This window comes from Armigeres subalbatus, chromosome 3 (assembly GCF_024139115.2).
Source record: "Armigeres subalbatus isolate Guangzhou_Male chromosome 3, GZ_Asu_2, whole genome shotgun sequence".
In the NCBI taxonomy this organism is placed as follows: domain Eukaryota; kingdom Metazoa; phylum Arthropoda; class Insecta; order Diptera; family Culicidae; genus Armigeres; species Armigeres subalbatus.
The window spans coordinates 403,892,559-403,914,931 of NC_085141.1; the positions used below are offsets into that span (position 1 = coordinate 403,892,559).

The 22,373-nt window shown below is 40.7% G+C and overlaps 1 protein-coding gene across 2 annotated transcripts in view; it reads right to left on the minus strand.

Annotated features, from left to right (window-relative positions):
* LOC134227028 (protein amalgam-like) overlaps positions 1–22,167 on the minus strand; it is a 278,865-nt gene extending 256,698 nt beyond the window's left edge. For both annotated transcript variants that reach the window (XM_062708213.1, XM_062708212.1), the window contains exon 1: positions 21,389–22,167. The gene's annotated coding sequence lies outside the window, so the exon portion shown is untranslated. The remainder of the gene's footprint in view (positions 1–21,388) is intronic.
* Between the last annotated feature and the right edge of the window lie 206 nt (positions 22,168–22,373).

The following is a 22,373-nucleotide window of genomic DNA, read 5'->3' on the forward strand; positions in this document are numbered from 1 at the left end:
CGAAGAATCAGCAGGAATAAATTTTGGCTGTTACGCCCTTTTCAAATGTTGGTCTAGAACTATTCGTGTCGCGTGTTTATTTAAATATGTTTAATTAAAGGAAAATTGCGGTCTATTTTTATTGAAATTTAACTAGGACGAAAGTGATTATTAAAGAACGAAAACCGGGCTATTGAATTCTAATGCAGGTGAGTGAGAATTTCGATCGGAAACAAACAAAGCTGACGTGTTTTTTTTTTCTTACTTTTCTAGGGTTTATAAACTATCTTTGCTAGCGAGTGCGAGGAAACCAGAAAGGACGTCTCAAACACCGCAAGGATAATGCCTCTGAGGAGTATTTTGTTTACAATTTCGTGGTGCTATGAGTTTGGTAAACTACACAGCCATAGCTGGAACTTGTTATGATTGGATTCTTTTGAAACCCTTTCGGACAAGGGCTGTCGACGATGGAGGAAACACGAAGGACATCTCGACATCGGATTGTTTTGCACCTCATTGGAGTATTTTTGCCAGGTGAGTCTGATTTGTTTATGTGCGATTGCACCGTCATAGCTTTGTGAATTATGCACGCTTTAGAAAGGAGCCATGGTACGTTCCAGGGATAGTTTTCCCGTCCATTGATTCCAGTTTGTAAGAATTGGTACCCAGAACTTCCTTAATCCTGACTCGTGTAAACTTGTTTGCCAATTTTCCAACAAAATCGCGACATTTATCCGAAAGATGTACATTTTTCTTGTACACCTCTTGCCCCCTAGTGAAATGATGTTTAGTATTGGCGCGTAGATTGTATGGCTGAGCATACCGTTGGTAGGCTTTCATTAAATTCTTGCGCACCAATTCGAATAAATCCTTCATTTCTGCTCCTAGATGGTTGATATCTTGGTCAGATTCTCGTATAAGCTCGTATTCCGAACCGGAACTGACCATATTCCTGCCAAAATTTATGAAGAAAGGGGTGAAGCCCGTACTGTCGTGGACAGTAGTCCGAATAGCCATGGCGATTTGATGAACTGATGTATCCCAGTCACGATGATTCTTTTGTTGGTTTAAGGTACATCGTATTGCGGTTACAATAACCCTGTTGACCCTTTCCGTAGGGTTTGGACTAGGGTGGTACACCGCCAAGTTCCAGTGACTCACATTATATTTTCTAAGGAGTTTCTCGAAGCTGTCCGCGGTAAAAACCTTAGCATTATCGGTAATGCAAACCGCCGGTACACCAAATAGGTTGAATATAAGCTGTTCGAGGAAGGTGCAGACAGCATTCGCTGTAGCAGTGCGCATGCACTGAACCATTACAAACTTCGAGAAGAAATCCGAAACAACCAACAACCAGATGTTTCCTTTTTTCGATCTCGGATACGGCCCTAAAAGTCCATCGAAATCATTTCCCACGGACGTGAGCACAATTTCGGTTTGCCGCAAATTGGTTTAACATTTATGTTAGGAATCTTTGACTCTTTACAAACAGCGCAGTTGTGACAATATCGTCGTATTTCGGCTGCCATTCTCGGCCAGTAGTACCGTTCCTTCACTTTAGCGACGGTTTTCAAAAATCCTAGGTGTGCTTCCTCATGTATCGATTTGATGATCGGTATGCGTTCTGACATAGGTACTACATATTTCCATCTGCATCCAGCATCTTCCGGTAAGGTTGTATTTGTGACAAATTTGAAAACTTGTCCGTCGCTAATCCGAAAATCCGAGTATCGATCTGGAAACCGTTCAATCATTTGCTTCAGTTGAGCAATGTATGGATCTTCCAAAGTACTTTCAGCACTATATATCGATCGTGAGAGGGCATCCGCTGGTATATTTTCCGAACCCTTCTTGTATTGCAAAAGTATGTCATATTTCGCCAATTTCAGGGCCCACCGGGCAATCCTCGGTGATTTGGATTCAATAGACATACTTTGCAAGAAGGTCAGACTCATCGCATCTGTTTGAACGATAAACTGATATCCCTCGACGAAGTGCTTAAAATTCTCTATGCTTAGCAAAACTGCTAAGCACTCCCGTTCCGTAGCGCTATACCGCTTTTGCGTACTGGACAATTTCTTTGAAAAATACGCGATGGTTTTCCTATCTCCTTCTTGTATTTGAACAAGAACAGCGCCGATTGCTGAGTCTGAGCTATCGGTTTCGATGATAAAGGGAAGGTGAAAGTTTGGGTTTGCCAGCACAGGTTTCGAAATCAAAGCAGATTTAAGGTTGTCGAGAGCCTCCTCTGCTTCCAAGGTCCATGAAAACTTTTTTCTGTCTTTTTTAAGTAGGTTGCTGATAGGTGTCACGATCTCTGAATAATTTCTTATAAATTTTTGGTAAAATCCAGCCAGCCCTAAGAGTCGCCTTATATCCTTCACCGACTTTGGACTTGGATAGTCAAGGATGGGCTGAATCTTACTTACGTCCATTGAAAGACCTCGTTCGGAGAGTATGTAACCCAAATATTTAATCTGCGTTTTGCAAAACTGGCTTTTCGTTAGATTGATGGTTAGTCCAGCATTTCTCAATCTCTGAGCCACTATTCGAATCAGCCTGAGGTGTTCCTCCAAGGTATCTGAGACAATAATTATGTCGTCCAAGTAGACATATACCTTCGTCTCAAGATCGTGTCCTAATACTTGCGACATAAGCCTTGCCATCGTAGCAGGCGCGTTAGTTAAACCAAAGGGCATAACTACGAAGCGGTACAAACCTTTATTCGTCCGGAACGCAGTTTTATCCTTGGCGTTTTCCTCTAATTCGACCTGGTAATAGGATTCTGAGAGGTCAATCACAGAAAAATATTTGGATTTCTCAATCCGTTGCAGAATTCCAATCATATTTGGAAACGGGTAATCATCCTTTTTTGTGCATTGATTCAAACGTCTAGAATCTAAGCATATTCGCCATTTTCCGTTAGCCTTCTTAATGGGAAGCAACGGATTCAAAAAGTCCACAGGTTTTGGGCACTCTTCAATTACTCCCAATTTTTCCATCCTTTCCACTTCAGTGTCAATGATTTCCTCAACAATCGGTGACCAGCGATACGTAGGCATCCGTTTCGGCTTTGATCCCGGAATCAATTCAATATCATGTTTAAGAAGATGGGTTCTTCCTAGTGAACCATCTTTCGTCGCTGGTAATTGTTTAACTGCTACAAAGAGCTGGCGTCGCTCATCCTCCGTTAACGGATGTTCAGATTCCAATTGATTCGGTGACTGGAGGGTTTCTTCCGGTATTTCTACCGTAGGCATTTCCAAGCTTTCGTCTACTTCCGGCTCTATTGGTGCATCCTTCTCCTCGGTTTCGCGATGTATTTGAAAGCAAATGCTTTCTTCCTGTTCCGCGAAGTAATCTTCAATCGGAACCAACTTGCTAGGACCAATTGCTTGCTTAGGTTCAATAATCGCCGGTCCAACTAAACGAAAGCCAAACTTCTTGAGGAAGTCCACACCAAGTATAAGGTCCTTTTTCAGTTCAGGCACTACTATGGTTGGAATTACGTGTGTGATGGATCCGTAAGTTAGAGGTAAATTGACGTATCCCAGACATCGATAAGGTGTGCCATCCGCAGTAGAAATTTTAAGATTTATCGGATGAATTTGCAAACCAAGTTTAGAAATTAGTTTAAGCGAACTCAAAATAGTCAAATTTGCACCTGTATCTGCAAGTCCTTCTATTTCTTCGGATAATATGTTAATTTTAACGTGAGGGCACTTATGCGGTAAAGTATTTACTGTGTAGATTTTGGAAAACGGTAAATAATTGGGGATGGGAATCGATGACTCTTTGGTTGAGGACGACTGATTCCCAAATGTCTCCTCTTCTATCCGTTTTTTGATTCTTCAGTTGCCCGTGTTCCAAGATCATGTTTAATAGGGCATTGAAAAGCAGTAGTACCCGTGTGTCCGCAGATGTGACAAAAAATGGTTTTTCGTTGGTCACATTCTCGCCACAAATGGCCCAATTGTTTACAGTTCCAACATAAGCTTTGAGATTTTTAGACCACCTAGATTGCTCCTATGTCTAGCCGTGTCGGTCTCATTTCGTCTGAAGTTTCGTCCCACTTTCTTGTCCTGTCCGTATACGGCAAAAACTTCATCCAACCCCTCAGGTTCCTCGGCCTCATCCGAATTTTCTTCAATAACTAGCTGATGTATATTGGTTCGGGTGTTTCCTCCAGCTTGATACAAATTGGGTTCCAAAGCATCAAATTTAAAACAAAACTGCGCTAACTGTTCGACCGTTTGAATCGGTTGCAACTCCAGTCGACGCTTGTAGCTCATTTTCATATTTTCTACTATTAGCTCCAATTTTTCAGCCTCTGACATTTTCTTAATCATTCGTTGTGCCAGGGTTTCAATGTCCGTCAAAAAGGCACTGAAAAGCTCGTTAGGCCTCTGTTTTCGATTCCGTAGCTCCTCTCGAATCATGCGGTCACGATTCGGATTGTCGAACCGCATTTTCAAACAAGCCTCTAAGGCCTCCCATGAATCGCATTTTCCTTCATACGCTGTAAACCAAACGTAGGCACTGTCCTTAAAGAGCAAATGGGCATGCATACGCAGCTCAGGTTTACTAATGGCATATGATCGACACAGGATATCGATCTGTCGCAGAAAATCAGACACAGGAATCGCATTGTTGTCACCACTAAACTTTGGCCATTTCTCAATAATGTTGCATTGCTGATGCGGAAGTCGTCGAGAATATTCAACCGGACCTAAAGCGTTTTGACTCATCCTTGGAACGTAGGGAAATTTAGCATTATGTCTTGGTTGCACTGGACTTTCCACACGGGGAGCAAAACGGGACTCTGATATGACAGGAGAACGCATTCTTGTATACTCACGATTATCTCTTTCTTCCACTTCCAGAAACGGATTACGCGACGTCTGATTTTGAAGTAAGGGATAAACCGGTGATGCGGGGGTCGGCACATGTTGCGATCTTTCCTCTGGAATGCCTCTCGAACTCCTGGACACTTCCGGATCCCGCAATCCGATGTTACTGATCTGGTCCGCTAACTGAGTGACTAAAGTGTTGATGACCGCTGGCCATTGAGGAGCACCATTAAGCATCCTTGTAAGATATGACTGCACATAGGCTTCAATGTCAGTTGCATGAACAAATTCACTTAAATCTACATTTCTCATTTCAGGATTGTTCGACGTCGGAGAAGATGCAGCTCGTATACCGGGACGATCGTTTCCCGAGTTGAAAGTTGTAGGCATCGGTTGCTCTAGAGGTCTCGCATCCGGGTTGTTTCTAACCAGTGATCTAAGATTGAAGACGTTGTCTGGTAGCGGAGATGGGAGTCGTTCACATGGCAGGCGATTCGTTGCTGGTTTGATGTTGACGCTTGATGATTCCCGAACGCTCTGCGGATCCGGATTACCATCTAACCGCTGAGTACCCTGTCCTAGCGGTACCGTTTGCCGACGATGATCCTGATAATTGACTTCGGGTCGGTTGATTATGGGTCCCTCTTGGAAAGACCGAAATGGATTAGGCTGACGATCGACATCCAACAACGGTGAACCTCCAACAGCCCCTTCATCCTCCGTCGGATTCAACTGGACACGCACAGGTGGCTCTGGAAAGGCTTTTGCTCTCACAGATGTCACTGCTTCACGGTGCTTCGGAATCGCACCGGTCTGACTAGTCGTTCGGATGGTACTGGGATTACTCGACGATTGCGGCTGGGCTCGCATGGGAACTATTTTACAAGTAGGCACCAGAAAGTTGGCCTCGATGAAATCGACCCCAAAATATTGGTGAGCAAGTCGATTAATTATGTACAACATCAACTTTTGATGCTCTTTCTGCAAACTGTTTTGAGGTACGTATCGACGAATTCGCTTATGATAATGTACAAGCCGCGATAGATATCCGTTGTCAACTCCGTTAGCCATTTGCGTTTCCATTCCTTGAAGTATCGCAGGAACTGTAGCATAATCAGACTCAAACTCATGGCGAGAAGGTAGCACAAGCTCGGGATCTTCTGCCGCGTGCAATAGTTTGTGCAAAGTGCGTCGCTTGGAAACAATCGACTCATGTGTTGAGCAATTTCTAATAGAAAGCTCATAATCAAGTTCATCCTCTAAAAGGTCATTTGCATGAATTTTATAGGCATCCATATTTCTAAACAATTTCAATCCAATCATAAAGTATTTATAGTATAGAAGAAAAATGTATTCTAAGATCTAGGTTCTTAATAATACGAATTCATTGGAACAAATTTTTAGCGATTAACTATTATAATTAAATTCTTCGAAACTATTTCCCAACAAACTTAAACGAGCTAATCCATAACCAATTACAATCTAAGCTACTCAAATTAATCCAATTCAACAATAACTAATTACAACTCTTTCTCTCAGGCCCCACGTTGGGCGCCAATGTAACGTTTAATTCTTTTCTTTAAGTTAACGGCTTAAGCGCCACCTTCGTATCTGAAGGACCAATAACTCTTTTCTTAAATACCCCGGCAAAAGACAACTCTCTCAAGGCAGGTTGAAATAGATTCTCAGAACTAACCGCACAAATGAACGCTAACGATTCGACCATCTCCCAATCAATCATAAAATAAATAATAATCAATTCAAAAAGCCCACCTTCAGAACTGAATGTTTCTCAATGAAAAGCTAATCCTAGATTAAATATAAACCACATGTGACGACCGTCTCTGGTTGAAGCAAATTTAAGTAAATTTAAAATTCCATTTTATTCGAGCTTCCGTTCAATTTAACCGATTGAATTTTTAATTCTAAATTTATTAAAATTCTACTTTCCTTTCAGGTAAAGCTACAATTGTGACGTCACATGCAATCAAATTGGTTAGCCTAAATTATCTATACAGGCCCTATTAGTTTGGTGAACGGTTTAGTCTGACCTTATTCGTTTTGCAAGCGTCCCTCGACGGTTGCATGCAATTTCCAACGTGGAAACGTGAGCAAAAGCTGCTTTGAGGCGTAAGTCGCAGTGTAGTATTCAAACTGCTCGTGCGTATGGCGTTTAGACTAGGTAGAGATGTCATCGGGCTTGGTGGAGTCAGAGCTTTTGGTTGCGAAGCTCTACGCCTCACGTCTTGGCTATACGAGCAATCACGGGGCTTTTGAGGACTCGAACCACTCGCTGTGTCCGATCGTTTCGTCCAATTTTGTAAACCGTGACTTGACTTCACCACAGGTGTCTTTACTGCCGCCGTGTATATCGACCGCACCACGCAGGGGTTTTCAAACAACCCAAACTTGCAGCCCACGTTGATTGGGCAACACGCCTAAACAACGCAATCACTTATTAGCTTCACTTCATAAGTTCACCAATATAATCTAGCTTACCTGATAATTCGTTTCCCAATACTTCACTTTTTATATTTATTCAGAGTACTTAGGAATTCTTAAAATTCAATTTCTGAAACTTTTTGAAATACAAATAATCATTTAATAAAGATCGTTCAATTATAATTCGCGCAGACTTACTCCGAATGTAGTTAATTTAGAATATATTATAATAATTTTAATAATCTTTAAGCTTTTCGAAACTTTTAACTCGGCCAAAATGCGTCCGAACTCAACTTAATACTCCACCAGAATAAAGCGTGTATTCACGATTCAAAATGGAATCAGCTTTTTGTATGATACACAATTGTAACCCAGTGCTGTACCAAAGAATAATGTAATCTTTCCGCATTGGTCAGTTTTGGAGAGCGAGTTTTTGATTTTCTTAATCGATATTCGTTTTTGATTCCTTGATTTGGAGGTCAGTGGAAATTGCGCATTAATTATATTTAAACCAAGTGTTTCGCCTTAAGTTACGCAACAAGTTATTTTAGTACTTTATTTCTTGCCTGAATATTTTGAATTAAACAATCTCACAGATAGGAGGCAGCACATGTATACATATATGACTTGTATGCTCATGGTGACACTAAGGGAAATTCATTATTCATTTCAAACTCAAGACATTTATTAAAAGAAATTATAATGAGAAAAACAAAATCTTACACCATGCTTCTGAAATAAAATCTAGAGTCTGTAGTTACGGAAGCCTCCATTTGAGAGGCTAGAAGGCTTTTTCCAAAAAAAACAGTTGCTTCGTTGCAAGAGAATTGGAAGCATCCTTCTACGCTTCTCGGAAGCTTGCTTCCAAGCAGCTCGAAGCCTCCTTTCAAAAGGCTCCGAAAACTCTTTCAAAAGATTCGGAAGCTTCATTTCAAGAGGCTCGTAGGCTTTCTTTCAAGTGGCTTGTATGCCTCATTTCCAGAGGCTCAGAAGTGGCTCGAAAGCTGCCCCGAAAGCTAACAAACCTCTATTCAAGAGGTTCTGAATTCTTTTTTCAAGAGGCTTGGTAGCCTACTTTCAAGAGGCTCAGAGGCGACCTAGCTCAGAAGCCTCTTTTTAAGTGACTCGAAAACCGCTTTTCAAGAGGCTCGGAAGCCTCTTTTCAAAAAGCATTGTTGCCTACTTTCAAGAGGCTCGGAAGGATCCTTCGAATAGGTTCAGAATGCTTCTTCCAGGACGCTCGGAAGACTACTTTCAAGTGGCTCAGAAGCCTTTTTTTCAAGAGACTCGAAATTCTTCTTTCAAGAAACACGGAAACGTACTTTCAAGAGGCTTAGGAGCCTCCTTTCAAGTGGCTTGAAAGCTGCCTTTTAAGAGGCTCTAAAGCCTCCCTTCGAGAGACACGGAATCCTCCCTTCAACAAGCCTCTTTTCAAAAGGCGCGGTAGCCTACTTTCAAGAGGCTTGGAATGGTCCTTTTAAGAGACAGGAAAGCCGCCTTTCAAGAGGCTCTAAATCCTCTCCTCAAGATGCTCGGAAGATGCCTTTCAAGGGGCTATAAAGCCTGCCTTCGAGATGCTCGAAAACCTCAAATATTAAAAAAAAAATCTTATAGGTAGGGTGAAAGATCCGATAGTCGTGGGTGTTCCTATAGTTGCGGTAGTGTTGTTTTTGCAAAATCTACGAATTGAACGCAGTAACCCATGTAGTCCATCAATTTGTTGACAAGTCAGTAGGCGAAATAAAAGGAAACAAAATTGGATTTCGCTCAAAATCGGTAAAGTATCACAAAAATACCTTATCTTTTTCTCGGCTTTGCACCAATAGTTGCGGTAGTGTTCCCATAGTTGCGAGTCCCATATGAAAACAATGAGATTCGCAACTATAGAAACATGAATTAAAAAATAACGCAACTATTGGAACACTGCACCAATAATTGGAGGTACTATTTTAGGTGGCAATAATGGATTCTGCTGCAATTACAACACTTTTCGGATAAAATATGTTTAACGATCTTTCTTATACACTCTTGAGGTAAGTGCAATGAATTTTAGACTTGATGAGAAGCAAGAAATAGTGGAGGAACGTGCTTAGTTCCTCCACTATTGGGTCTTGTACCCTAGCTGGACGCATCACGGAATAATGAAAATTTCCCCCAATATCATGGGGAGCCTTATTTCCCGTTAGTTTTCAAGTCCTTTTTTACATATATTATCTTCGCTTTTTTTTTTCATTTAGAGCAAAAAAAATAGGGGGTACCTCAATAAATGTAAAAGTTCGAAGAGGTACCTATCAAGAAAAGATTCAGAACCTCTGCTCTACGGATATAAGGATTGAATCCTGCTCGAGGGGGACTTGCAAGCACTTGGATTAATAATTATTCGCTAGCGTCTTAGGGGAAAATGTTAGACGGTTTAAAAAAAAAATGTCTTCCTTTTACTTCCACTAATTCGCGAATTAGTGGAAGTAAAAGGAAGACAAATTTGTTCAACCGTGAAGCACTTGGAGTTTTCAAACGACGAGTTAGGACCGCCTACAGCGATGAGCAAGATAAGGATGTGTGGCGGTGAAGGATGAACCACGAGCTTACTCATCGGCAAATCCAATATCAGAAAGCAGCTAAAGCTGGAAGGATACGTTGGGTAGAGCATGTTGTAAGAATGCCGGACAGCAACCCAATAAAGATGGTATTTGCTTCCGTTCCAGGTGGTAAACGTAAGCGTAGAGTGCAGCGAACTAGATGGACCGACAAAGTACAAATAACTTGACGAGTCGTGGTTGAAGGAATGTGATCACGAACCGAGTAATTGTGGTGTAAAATTGTTGTTTCTTTCTTATCTGTTTATATGTACCCCTATGGTCGCATTCTAGACAGTCTGTTGTTGGTTATTTCATGCATTCGGATTTATAAGAACATTGTTATGATCTCTCCAAACAAATGATCCCCAAACACGGTCTCTATGCCTACCTACGAAACGCTTGTTTACCAAGGGGGAACGGCTCACAACAGCGTCAGTTCCCTATGATAGGGACGATTGTCATCCGAGAGCCAGCGAGGAACTTTAGGCAAAACTGTGCACTATGGTCCACCGGAAATTAAAAGGGGATTGGTGCTCCAAAAATTCAGGAGGGGCTGGTGTCTAGCCCTGCAAGCCAGCCTTAAAAAATTAAGCAAGTAAGAGAATACAAGGATCGGCGATGACCACAACGACGCTCAGTTCGTGGAACTGCATCTATAGGCAGCATTGCCGGAAGAGGGATAGCTCGATGGGGCCCCTCTTGAGGATTGCTAGAGTACAGTTGGGTATGTGGATCGAAGTCGACGGAAGTATCGGTTCGATGAAAAGTGCAGACGGATTCGGGAGCAGATCCTACAGAGCAGCCTCTGTGTGCGGCCTTTTCTCAGCGCGCGCGTATCAGTTGAGTGAAGTGCTTTTATCTCGCATTCAGCTGACTGTTGAGCGATCTAAGGGCCGTTTAGCTGCAAAAAAATAAGTATGCACCGCTGGGAGTTGTTGGGAATTTGGGCACACCAAACTGGGTGCCCCAGTTCCGATCAGTTGTGTGGCAATTGCGCTAAGAGCCACCACAATGCCATGAATACTGACCTGTCCATGAAACCTGACCAGTGTCCAGACCAAGCGTACTGTATGGCCGGTCGGCGGCTCACGCATACCAGGAATGACAATATTATTGAACTGTGATGAACCTCTAATCTGTTTTCACAGGATTCTAGTACTAATTCTCCTCTTTTAGAAAATCGAGCGATCAAAATATTCTATCGGTGAAATTTTGAGAAAATTGGGTTTAATTTTTTGCCTTTCTCGTATACTAATACCGCAAAAACAAACTTTTTAAAAGAGGCCCGAAGGCCCAGATTTAAAAACTGATCGACTCAGCTTCTAGAATTGAGGTTATGTATGTGTGTGTCTGTCTGTGTGTATGTGTGTGTATTGTCTAGCGCACTTATCTTCAACCGATTTTCTCGCAATAAAGAATTCGCATTCGACAGTGAATCTTGTCGGATCGGAATATGGGCTTAAAAGTTATAAAATCAAAATACTATTCTTATAATATACAAAAAAAAGAAACATTTCCGCTAAGTGGATTTATCGGGGCATTTCAACGTAATTTATTTAAACGAAAGTGTTGTTTTTTTTTTCAGTATATTCTTTAATGATAGTTGTTTAGCTATTTTGTCAAAATTCAATGATGTTTGAAAGATTACAATTTTGTCAAATGTATTAAATATGGCTACTATTATACGCGACTACAGCATTCAAAAGTTTGGTCTTATATTTCAAATGTGTTATTGGCACCTTGTAGTTTTCCCAAATTGCTGCGAAATCACTGTGAATGGCTTCGATTGTTTGTTCAGATGATCGTGCCAAGCCTTCACCTGTAATTTTACAATGATCAGTAATATGAAACTTCATTATGTGTAATTTTGGTGTGATAGGTAAATTTTCTGATTCCCAGCTGTCACAAAACTTATCAATAGAAGTTTGATATCCTTCCAACAGATTATTGCCAAAACATGCATCCAACACTTCTTGCAAGTTTCCCAAAATACCGTAGTAGGACAGCAGGCCTTCGTTTTTCAGAATTATACGGTTTGCAATTAGGGTGCGGCAGTGACGTCCGGTGAATCCGAATTGTGTTTGTCGCGAAGCACTCGCTGCTGCCGCCCAAACTTCAGCCGATTTTGGATGACGTGCAGCAACGTGGTCGTAGAAACCATTCAATAAACCCAACAACACACCAAGTGAAGCGATGGTGGTGGACATTCTTGAACAATCTCTGCACTATCCTCACCACAGAGAACACAGTTGAATAATTTCTTTGCGTTTTTATCTTTTATGATAACCATTCCTCAGCATGTCTCTTGATGGAACCGACAGTGCGGATATCTCCTTGAGTAGTGTTCAAATAGTTCTTATGTACGGTACAATACGCACACGGATGGGATGCACTATTCGCCATAACTCCTGCCAATATGTTGATGACTTTCCAATCACCTGTAGATAATATGTGATTATTGATGAGTTCAAGAAATTTTAATTCAAATATTCATACTTGCTACAATAGCTCTTAGCTGATGGAGTTTTAAATGATTAACCCATATTTCGTGAATATTCTCATAATTTCTTGAACATTCGGTGCCAAAGCAATCAGGAATGTTCGACGAACACCTGTGTTTATGAACCTTAGCAACTTCTCTGCATCATCTTCATCCTCTATGTTCAAAGTTATTTTCAGTGATCCTTGTCCTCCGTCAATACCAACATTGAATTTAGTCCGTCCAACATTGCGCCTAGCCTTGACGTACTCAATCAGCCCAGTAATACTCTTACACAATACAATTGGCTGCATTGCCACAGAGTGAGACTTTCCTTGCTTGGTAACCATACGTAAAAGCTTTACTTCGAAGAAATCGTCAGGTTCGTGAACAAGACTTCGATGTGCTGGCTCAAATCCAAGTTGAATAATTCTTCGTCTTCCCTTTCTAATATTTTAAGCCAATTTGATCGAAGTAGAGTAGTATAAGTGGAGTATGAAAATTAAACAAATAAATTACCTTTTTAATGATTACATTTAAATCGGTTTTCCATGCAATTACATTCTCGTAAGAAAACTGTGTAGACTTTTCTTTTTTCTTTGTTACGCTATTTACAACCGTAACTCGTGTTGCCTTTCCGTGCTCATTGGAAAACGTAAGGTTTCCATCTTATGATAGCTTTTTTTTTGGATGAGCTTCACTTTGAGTTGGTCCTTACAAGGTTCAGCCATATTTGATAAATTATGTAATTTGGACCGCTTTGAACATGCATGTGACTTGCCAGGGGAAACTTCTGATAAGCACTTCGTACACAGTTTCTTAGACATCGGTCTTGACTTTGAAAAGCGTTTCGATTGCTTGGAAAAAATAGTTTGGCGCGCAATTTTGCAGATATGGCAACTATTGTGATCAGATGAGCTTCTTGTCTTCATAGATTCATCCTTGCTGTAATCATGGAGTGAAATATTCTGCGCAATCTCTGCTTTTTGATCGCCGGTAAACTATGGCATAACAACTTAAACAAAGAACTTTCGGATATATTGAATTTTGTTCATCATAAAACGGAATGAAATGCTGTTTGATAATAATGCTTATCGTTTTGTACACTGGTTTCACTTTTGAAGATTTTTTAAAACACAATAAAAAAAAGCACAATTCGTGGTTTCTCATGGTCTTTAATTGAAACTCATCAACCAAAAAATTGAAAAATGAACTTGATACGTAAAAATATGAAAACAACCGTTTCCAAGGAGTTTTCAAAACTATTGAGAGGTCTGCTTTGTGAATGATATGGTAACTACCATTTGATATCGAAATTTGCTAACGTCGCCTACTTAAATCACTAAATATTAACAAATAAATCTCGCTTAACTTTTCAAAAGGACCTAAGTAACATTTTTTTCGTGAATTAATTTGAATACTGCAATCAATAGCTTTCATGTTGTTCTGTTGATTGCGCTATTCAAATTAATTCATGAAAAAATGTTACTTCGGTCCTTTTGAAAAGTTCAGCGAGATGTCTGTTTATATTCTGGTGCATATAGTAACTACAGCACAAAAAACACATTTTTACAAAGTTGATTGGAAAACTTGGGCAATTTTAACTAAAAATTATCAAAATTCTTAAAACTTAATTTTCTCAAAATTTCGCCGATAGAATATTTTGACCGCATGATCTCCAGAAAGGGGAGTACTTGTATTAGAACCCTGTGAAAACAGATCGGAGGTTCATCACAGTTCCATAATATTGTCATTCCTGGTATGCGGGCTCTCAAACACTATGAAACAGGCAAAGAAGAAAGTTGCCAAGGTGAAAGAGAATGCGGCCACAATATCTTTACGGATACATCAGAAACATCGGACAACATGGATACGAGTCTGTCCCTACAAATTCCGAAGCGTGGACGCGTTGCAAACGACTCCAGTGACAGCAGGAAGTCTGCAGAGGTCGCACCTAAACCGTAGCGTGGAGCGACGCGCGATGCTGTCAAAAAGGACAATAAATAAGTGGTTTACTAAGGTTATTCAGCCTTTTCTAATTAAGTCCTCTTCGCGACTCCAACGTGGTTGCTGCAAATAACCCCTTTTTGCACCGTTGCATCCCCTATCTACTTCAGTTGTTGATTTTAGAGCTATTACGCCGAACAGTCTCCCATCATCCTCCAGCGCCCGCTCACATTTCCATCACTTTAGCCCTCAGTGACACATCAACGGGTTCCTCAATAACAACCCGGGCAGAAGCCATGAACAGAATAACATAACATGATATGGACTTGATTGATATAAGAGATTAAAAAACAGGCAGCCATATAAAAATGTTGCACTGAAACATCATTTAAATATCAGGATACACACCCTAAATAGCAGCACGCGTGTTCCACATCTCGAGTAGACGAAAATAGCTCAATAATATCAAATGTTGATAAGCTAGCAAAATGAGATATGGACCTGATTGATATAAGAGATAAAAGATCAGACGATATTGTTATTTTATCTCTTATATCAATCAATTCCATATCATGTTTTGTTGTTCTGTTCATGGCTTCTGCTCGGTATGGGTTACGACATCTTATATGTGACTAGATTTGGTCACTATAAAGCTGCTGCAACCATTTTTTCCTAACATGTGCTGCTCGGGCATGCAATTGATCACTTCCTAAAAATAGCATAACTTGGTCTCCTCATGATATGCTCGATAGCCGGACCAACCCCATTGTGATCGCACTCCAGGATGTTCACCACACTACACCCTCCCCCATGGACGGACCCTCTCGGTGCGGAATATCGATGGTTCTGCGAACTCGGCTCGTTTGGCCTTCATGGTCACCATAGTGTCTTTTTACCTTACAAACGAAAAGTTGCCCGATCTGCAAAACCAGCTTAGGAGGATCTATAAAGAGCTACTGTCGCCGGCGCTGTCCTCGGTGATGCGAACTCATACCGCGCCTCCTGGGGCAGCCGTTCGAACAACATCAGAAGATTTTTTTTACTCACCCACATTCCACAGGCGACTTGTGGAATCGGCCATCGATGTCTCGATAGCTTTGAGATCCATCGTGAATCGGCTGCTCTGATCCACCGATGGGGACCCTAAGGGCAGCGATCACGCGCAGATACTCGTGGCGCTTAACAGTAAACTCTTCGAGCAAGCTGGCTGCAGTGCCTACCTAGACCAAATTCAACGCGAATTAGACGAGAAGCCACCTTCCACGGTGAATGAGCTGTCGGACGTTATAATCCGGACAACTAATAGTACTATCCCGAAGACCAGCCCAACCCCAGGGCGGGAAGCCCTCCATTGATGGAGTGACACCACAAATGGTTCTATATTCGCCCGAATCCCAAATGCCGAATGCCAAACGCCCGAAAGCCCTTGAAATGAAAAAAAATCTTTTATCATAGAATCATAACAACGTAAGTCTTAGGTGATATGAAACTTAGAATCTAATTAACGCAAGTGCGATCCCCGTCAAAACGCTCAAACCACTCACCTGGCTTGTATGAAGCAACGAGCCCTTCAAACTTTATGTTCTACTCAATGTTTTTTTAGGCTACTTTGCTATTGGCTGGGACTGAAGCGATCGCAAAATATCAGTGCCAGCTATTCGTTCTTCTAGCTGGAATTGCTTTACTGTAGAAGGGAGGATTACCCTGTTCTACCAGCAAACCCCATTTGTTATGCCATCATTCAACATGATTCATGATAAAGGTACAATATACTTATATAACCGAACCGTCGCATAAAAACGTAAAACCCGTTTTTGAGCATAAGAAGACTAAAAGCCATAACCTCAAATAAGCTAATAGCTTTCAATCAATATTTTCCTTCTCAATTTCACATGCTGTTCTTTCTGATTTAAAACTTTTCTCACTGAGAAATCTAGAAGAACCTAAATCAGCATTAGAATATAAGAAGGCAAAATTATCAATAATCGGAAATTTTGATAGTCACCTCAGGTTATGTTGATTCCGATACAGCTCTGCTAACTTTATCAGGTTTGTCTCTGCACTTCACCGCTTGTTGAGAGAGTTTGGTTCGGTATCGAACAGAATGGATTTCCAGCGCATTTGAGAGCATGTTGAGACTTGGGCATTTGTGGTAATATTTTTTTTTCGGTAGTGGCGTCTGAAGTTATGAACACGACCCCTAATAGATTCGAGATAATAGGCAAAAGAGAGCGACAGGAATATGTATTTTATGTAAAATCAGTTCATTCGGGCGATTGGCTTATTCTGGCGAATGGCTTTCGGGTGAATGGTTTTCAGGCGGTTGGCATAAAACCCCACAAATAAAGCGGTTAAGTGTAAGTGCAAGGCGCTCCGTGGCCTCAAAACGGCAAAGGGATGCCTAACATCAAGCAGACTTAAACTGGCTAACCTTCTTATGGCGCACCAGGCCGACCGGAATGAGTGCCGCCAAACTATCTGTGAGGTAAATCCTGAGCCACCTTCCTGGACGGAGTCAGCAGCTAGCAGTCGACCACTGAGCTATAGAGGCGCATCGGCTGGATGCAGGGAAAAAGACGCTCCAACGGTATCTCACTGTCGATCAATGGCGTTGTCCAGCGTTATCCGGCCCTAATAGGCAATGCATTGGCTGACCTTTGATAACATGCATTGCAAAGCCTCGTTCCATTTTTTTGTCCAAAATTTTTCTTTACTACCGATCAAACACACTTAGAATGTTGTACCAAACTCGGTTAACTTTTAACAAAATTTTTATCTGCTGAACCCTCAGTTCTCTATTCGGTTCAACAAATAATAACCGAGCGCTCGTTAACTATTCTCTCAAGTTCAAGCTGCCGAATTTACCGAAATAACTCGGTTTACTTTACCAAAGATAACCGAAGTTCGATTAAATAGTATTACCGAGAGCTGTCATGTGAACCGATCTTACTGTAAAACAATAACGAAGTTTGGTTAGATTTTTCAGCATCAATTTTTCAATTTTGAGAAATAAAAATTGTTTTTTTTTTCTTTTTCTTGCACACAATCATTATTTACTTCACCATAAAGATTATGAACTGGAAGGAGAATCTTTCATCGTCTATCGATTATTTCAATTCGTTCCAAGACGTTAGGCAAGAACGTTATGAGATAACAAGCTTACTTATTTCTGTTAAACTTATTTCAATCTGAAAGTAAAAACAATGATCGTTAAATTAAAATCGGTTTTTCCATTTTTTCTTAGATTGTTCCACGCACTTTGTCTGTAAATAATATGCAGCACAAATTTAATAACATATAAAAAATTGTTTGTTCAAAAAAATGTTTTCTCTAACCACACTTATTTAAATGGTTGCCGTTGAATGTATTTGTAGCTCTCTCGTACTTTATAATAAATAAATGAACAGTTCGTTCCCATACATCCGCCATGGTAGAACGGTTAAAAACTCGCTTGTTTGATTTAATAACCAAAAATGCACAACGTAGAGGTATTTTCACCCGTGCGCGATCATAATTTTGGTGCCATGCCGATGTTCATCGCCTCATGGACTTTGGTGTATCCTTCCGATATACCGCCGCCACCTTTACTACTCCCGCAGCTTTTGTCCGTTTGAACAACAATTTGCGGCACTACAGAAACCTCAAGGAGGAGCTGGAGGACCCCGAGTCGAGCAACTCCGGGAGGTGTATGACAAGCTCGCCCGGCGAGACCGGTCCGTTGATGAATTTGCTGAACGATCGAGATGGAGGGTCGGGACTCCGATACCGATTCCAACCCGGACAACGGAACGATACACCAAAGTCCATCATCGAGAGCTGAGCCCTTCCTCATCGTCGTAGTCGTCCTCCTCCTACGAGTGCCAGAGAACACACGTCGGCGATCACAGCTACACCAGGACGCGGCGGCATGCTGATTCCAAATAGGAAGAAATCGACGTCGTTTCAATAGGCGAGAAGAATCTCCCGACAAATCCGACTCCGCGCAAGAAGCACCCCGTCAACTCGTCGCACCACAAGTTATGATTGGGCTGGGCACGGATGAAAATGTCCCTACGTTGTGTATTTAGGTAATGAAATAAAACAAGTGACCTTTACACCGTCCTTCCATGGCGGAGGTATAGAAACGAACTGTTCATTTATTATAAAGTACGGAAGGACTACAAATACATTCATCGGCTTACATTTACATTAGGATGGGTGGAGAATACATTGTTTTGCACAAAAAAATATCAAAACTTGAAAAACATGTCTTCCTATATCGTTTACTTAATTACTTAAGAAAATGTGCCAGGATTGGACGGTTTATATTAAAATTAAGTTTTGTAATGGTTTTTACCGGGGGTCTGATGTTTTGGTTATGTTTCCGTAGTGTAGATGCAGTCTCGTTTCTTCTGCTTATCGTTTATGAAACTGTCAGTGTGGAACGCACCTATCTCTTTCTTTCTCATGATTCTCCTTATGGCTGTCAGTGCGTAATTTTCAATGCTGGCTACGAAACGAACTGTGGTGGAGGTATACAAGTGTCAGTCCCCTGGTTTTTACGTACCGAATAAGTACACAAAATTTTGATTCATTTGGTTTCTGTCAAATTTGTTCTGATGTGCTAATCAATCGGTTTCAATTTGAAAACATGAAGTTGAATATTTATTTTCAAACGAATAATTCGGTTCTCATTAAATAAACGAATCGGTTCGATAGAAATGTGAACCGAGTTTGGGCATATTTTTTAAGTGTGTAGGGGACTATGAACTTCCATCAATTTCCTGGATATGGTCAGTCTGCAAGAAGTTGGTCAGTATCGACAATTTTTAATTCATTACTTCATTAGCTCATGCTTCAGGATGGGAACAACAGATCTAGAACATCTTTTTCGGGCATATTCGTATTGTAAATCATATCGACGGTTTCGTGCAATACTGGCACAACTAAAAAAAAATCGTTTTTGACATTTTGATGGCAAAGCACGGAAAATGGTTTAAAATTTTACCTTACAATAACTCAGGTCGAAATTCACAATACACTGATCCCACATAAAATATGGGTCACATTGTAACAATAATTAGTCACTTCATTTTGCATGTTAGTCAAATGAAAACGACTCATATTCGTGCGTGACTCATGATTGTGAGGTGGCTGTACATCAAAAGTTATGCGTAATTCAAAATATGACGATTTTTGGGAAGAGTTCATATAAATCCCTGAATTTGATCATTTTTATATATTTTCTTGCTGAAACACACAAAACTAATCCATTTTAACCAACACACGCAGAAAAATTCGTGAAATTCGAAATAATCACAAATCGTTTCTGAAATTTTGTCAACAAAAACATGTCCGTGATTTTTAATTTATCAAATTATTGCTCATGTGTGCGTGCCTAGTAAGAATAATTTTCCGATATCAGTTCCATATGTTTTGTCCAGTACGTCTGTACGTATTTTGTGTGACAAGTACAATGGATACACTATGCCCAAGGAATCGAGAATGTTTCCCAACCGAAAACATCCTAGGCCGGACCGAGGATCAAACTCGTAATCTTCGGTTTGGCAATCTAGCGCCTTTTCTCGCAAGGCTAACTGAAGACCCCTTGCAATTATGTAGAGGAATTGTACCGTACTCCATCTCATTGAACATATATTCATCACATCACGTAACAAAGCACTCACTGATGAAAAAAATCACAAAATTAAGAAACGAATCAAATTCTTTTAAAATTGCTTTGTTTTTCGTGGGATGAATATCGGAGCTATGAGATGATGTCCAGGAGCAGTAACCCTATTTTTCTATAATGAGATGAGTGTTCTACTTCTCCGTGAAGTTAAATGCATTTTACAATGACATGGAAATGCAAAACATACACAGGAACAAATACATACCCATAATAATGGATTAAAAGTGACAAGTTCATGAAACCATGATCTTAATTCATGATTTCAGGAATATTATTCATGGTTAAATACAAGCTGTGTGTTCAACTGTTTTCTCAATCTCAACTACCAAATCGTAACGTATCAGATGCGTTACGTGAAAATAAATCATGAATTATATTCATGGCGTATTTTCATAACATGAAAACACGATAGATTCACGAAATCATGAATAACTTTCTCATTTCGGGGAACGGATTTCCACATACGTGTAGACATATATTTTAATAATAAAATTAGAGGCGAAAACTAAGATTTGATACTATTCTGTTCCTTTTAAACGGAAACCGGCCAGTAAGAAGGTTGTGCGACTTATATCGGCCTTCGCTCGCTACGCAATTCACTTTTAACAGAAAATTTCAAGTCTGCTGTATTCTAACGGAACTATCAAATCTTTACTTTCGCCTCTAATTTTATCATTAACCGTCTGAGTTTGAAAGATGACATTAGCGTTTCCAAATGATTGTATTAATGAAATGTTGTGATTTTGTTATGGTAAATTCTAATTTTTTCACTTTTAATTTATTTTTTATACAGACAGACTTGCAGTCAGAGGCTGGCTCGCCGCTTTATAAGAATTATCAAAAAATCGAGGCTAGTATATGGATTATTTCCATTTATTTAAAGAATCTTTCAAATTTTTTGGAAGCCGTTTATGTCAAATAATTGTTGCGATCCTAATTTCTCCACAGACAATTTTCCAATTTCAGTTTGGAAACTTATTATTTTATAAGGTACATTCTAGCTCTAGTCCATGAATATTAAGCATTGGAATGCTATGATCCGTAGCCGGTGTCATCAAAAGTCGGTGCGTAACAGAAATCAATTCCATCAGACAGCTCAGTTGATTGTTGTTGTTCACATCCAAAAAGTGTAACACCAATCAAACATTTTCGTTCTTTTATGTAAATATGTATCATTTGGTTCGTTCCACTCCAACCGTTCGATATTTTCATCATCGTAAAATGTTGTGTACGATTTTTGCCACCTTTCGTACTTCATTGTAAACTTGCTGGCTGTAGCTGTTGCTCCACAAAAAGAGTTATCATCTCGCTATATCTGTTGCCACACGGAAGCTTTATATGGGGAAAACAGCTCACATCATTACTCTATGTTGTAGGTATGTAGTTTTTTTTCGTAGCATTTTTTGAATTATTATCTGCCGCCCTCCCAGGTTTCACTTACACTTTTCGATCCGCAACCGTTAAAGCTCGTTCACACCAACCAAAACACGTTTTTCCTCGAATCGGCTTTTGTGCACACATACACTGAATTTTCCACGTCGATGCACTGTTTTAATCCTTTAATCCTTTTTTAATTTAAATTCTTGCCTGTGTTCACCATCGCATCGATCGGAGTGAAGCACTGCGCGGCGGACTTTTCAATTACACTGAGTGAATCCTTGCGAAAAGCGGCCACAGCTCACACCCATGTCGGCACGCGCGATTGACTGGGATGGCCAAAAATCACCAACTCAGCTGAGTATCCAAAGCGAGCGGGTAGATTAACACTTTATATATTCGGCCCAAATTTAATTCCACACTTTTTTTTTATTTAGTGCTGACTCCATTCACAGCCAGTGATGTCACTCCGAGAAAGACACCTGCTTTGTACACAGAACTGTTTAATATCCAAATTGTTTGGCACTTTTCTCGTGTGTCTACGGCAGCCGCTGCGATGTCAACGGCCAACAACCCAGACACAAAAGTACACCTCAACCGGTAATCCTCGAAATGTCAGTTAATCCCAGCATAAAAAGAAATCCACCAACAGTGCCAAATTCCTCAGCACGCCGTCGTCCAACTGACAGAGACACGGGCCAAGTCCACATCCACCACACACTATCTCTCACACAAAGCAGCAGAACTCCACAGAATGGTTACAATCCGAAAGTGGCCACCGGGGAAGCCAAACCGAGGACGAGCTCCAAGCCGAGAAAAGTCTAAACTGCTACTGAACGGAAAAACAGCCAGCACCAAAAGTAAAAAGGATCCCCGAACGGACGTGCAATGCGTGCGATGTCTCGCTCGAAAAATTTACTCGGGAAAAACTCGGCCCGTTCGCAGCGAGAATAAAAACAGGATACATGTTGCATCATCGGCAGCGCGCTGCTGCTGATGCCGATGATGGTGGCGGCGCAATTCTCTCGCAAACGCCGGAAAGAATCCTC